The following is a 3,218-nucleotide window of genomic DNA, read 5'->3' as shown; positions in this document are numbered from 1 at the left end:
TCATAGGGAGGCATTGTTGAAGTTATATATATATATGTCATAGGGAGGCATTGTTGAAGTCATATATGTTACAACTGAGTCATAGGGAGGCATTGTTGAAGTCATATATGTTACAACTGAGTCATAGGGAGGCATTGTTGAAGTCATACATGTTACAAGTTATATGAGTCATAGTCATAGGGAGGCATTGTTGAAGTCATATATGTTACAACTGAGTCATGGGAGGCATTGTTGAAGAGTCATATATATGTTATGTTACACAACTGAGTCATAGGGAGGCATTGTTGAAGTTATATATGTTACAACTGAGTCATAGGAGGCATTGTTGAAGTCATATATGTTACAACTGAATCATAGGGAGGCATTGTTGACGTCATATATGTTACAACTGAGTCATAGGGAGGCATTGTTGAAGTTATATATGTTACAACTGAGTCATAGGGAGGCATTGTTGAAGTCATATATGTTACAACTGAGTCATCATAGGGAGGCATTGTTGAAGGCTATATATGTTACAACTGAGTCATAGGGAGGCATTGTTGACGTTATATATGTTACAACTGAGTCATAGGGAGGCATTGTTGAAGTCATATATGTTACAACTGAGTCATAGGGAGGCATTGTTGACGTCATATATGTTACAACTGAGTCATAGGGAGGCATTGTTGAAGTTATATATGTTACAACTGAGTCATAGGGAGGCATTGTTGAAGTTATATATGTTACAACTGAGTCATAGGGAGGCATTGTTGAAGTCATATATGTTACAACTGAGTCATAGGGAGGCATTGTTGACGTTATATATGTTACAACTGAGTCATAGGGAGGCATTGTTGAAGTCATATATGTTACAACTGAGTCATAGGGAGGCATTGTTGAAGTCATATATGTTACAACTGAGTCATAGGGAGGCATTGTTGAAGTCATATATGTTACAACTGAGTCATAGGGAGGCATTGTTGACGTTATATATGTTACAACTGAGTCATAGGGAGGCATTGTTGAAGTTATATATGTTACAACTGAGTCATAGGGAGGCATTGTTGAAGTTATATATGTTACAACTGAATCATAGGGAGGCATTGTTGAAGTTATATATGTTACAACTGAGTCATAGGGAGGCATTGTTGACGTTATATATGTTACAACTGAATCATAGGGAGGCATTGTTGACGTTATATATGTTACAACTGAGTCATAGGGAGGCATTGTTGAAGTTATATATGTTACAACTGAATCATAGGGAGGCATTGTTGAAGTTATATATGTTACAACTGAGTCATAGGGAGGCATTGTTTGCGTTATATATGTTACAACTGAATCATAGGGAGGCATTGTTGAAGTTATATATGTTACAACTGAGTCATAGGGAGGCATTGTTGACGTTATATATGTTACAACTGAATCATAGGGAGGCATTGTTGACGTTATATATGTTACAACTGAGTCATAGGGAGGCATTGTTGACGTTATATATGTTACAACTGAATCATAGGGAGGCATTGTTGACGTTATATATGTTACAACTGAGTCATAGGGAGGCATTGTTGACGTTATATATGTTACAACTGAATCATAGGGAGGCATTGTTGAAGTTATATATGTTACAACTGAGTCATAGGGAGGCATTGTTGACGTCATATATGTTACAACTGAGTCATTGGGTTAAATATAATGATTATCACTTTCGTATTTACTGATTTTACGGAACTCATCTCAAGAAAATACAAACATGCCAACATTACGAGACACACCCATTTCAACCTCTATTTATGGAAACATGTATGGCAATATTTTCAGAAGCGTTATAAAATCACAATGCGTATTTGAATACCTATTCCTATTGTGCCTCCTGATGACTATTAAGTACTCTACAAACCCTTATTGCTTCCTGTAATGGCCGTGTCTCACATTACCTGTCTGCCACCACCGTCAAATTATCACCACCAGCTTGTGTGTCATTGAAGACGCACGATTCCAGGCGTGCACCATCAAAACCTACAACATAATACTGAGATTACTGGGTCTGACGTCAGGACAACAGGGGCCTCTGATGTGAGTTCACCAACACAACGCTACTTACAAGTATGCGGTCACTGGCTGCAAGTCGTTTAAAGCGGAGCAATGTACATTGCAGTTGTTCCTCCCTTCGGCTTACCTGACGCAATGGGTTGGAATCAATGTTCACAATTCCCTGGTTTGTCACGACCCAGTGTACTCACCTGTCAGTTCAGCATCTGACATCTGCATAACGGGCTTTCCTTCCACACACATCATACCCAGTCGTGGACGTCACTCGGCATTTTTTAAAGGCACAATATCACACATTTTCATATATTGTGGCATATGCATTCACTTTAGCTCCCTATTGATGCAATAAAAGACATTCTCTCTTACGACTTGCCTGAAATCGATAATTGAAACTTCGAGTGAACAGCTTCCAAACAGAGAACATTTGCCATTTATGGAATGTAAACAATTGCTCCCTACAGCTAAATCTGTCACACAGGTGTTTTCGGTGTTTGTCGACCTGGTTTCAATCACAAGTTGTGCGTAGGATACTCGTAAAGATTGCTCCAAGGGACATAACTCTATGGGGTCCGCTTGAAATAATGTTCGGCCGGTAAAGGTCGCGAGAGTCGATATAATGCAACGTTGCATTAATTCATTCGAACCTTTTAATTTAATATTGTAATCTAAGTACATAACTTTTTTGAGGAATAAATTATATGGTAGCTTCCCTGAGGATTAATAGTATTATTGAGAGAAATGCGATGTATCTTTATTTTTAGAGAATTGTGGTGTGATATAATGCCTTTAAATGTGCTCACTTGTGGACTCCCAAAACAAAAACACACTGACTCATCATTCACTTACGCTGTATTCACATACTCACGCCAACTCGCTATTCACACTCACACTCCGTTCACGCTCGCTTGCTGTGTACGCTCGTCCTCATTTTGAACATCCAAGGTGTCAATGTCGTCCCAAATCTCTCACACGAACATGATGTACATGGACATAGCAAGATCTTAAAAGCATGCAATGACCTCAACTGGCCTATAAATGCATCGTTTAAGAAAGTATGCGTCACAATAATTACATTGCAATTGCGAATGTAGTTGTGATTGTAGTTATGCTGACAGAAATGGAATAACTAGAAACGCCTCAATTAAATTAAATATTTGGAATGTACTGGTGCTTAATTGGAATATTGA

Source organism: Haliotis rubra, unplaced genomic scaffold, assembly GCF_003918875.1.
Source record: "Haliotis rubra isolate DU_JTF1 unplaced genomic scaffold, ASM391887v1 Scf348, whole genome shotgun sequence".
Lineage (NCBI taxonomy): Eukaryota > Metazoa > Mollusca > Gastropoda > Lepetellida > Haliotidae > Haliotis > Haliotis rubra.
This window is presented reverse-complemented; position numbering follows the sequence as displayed.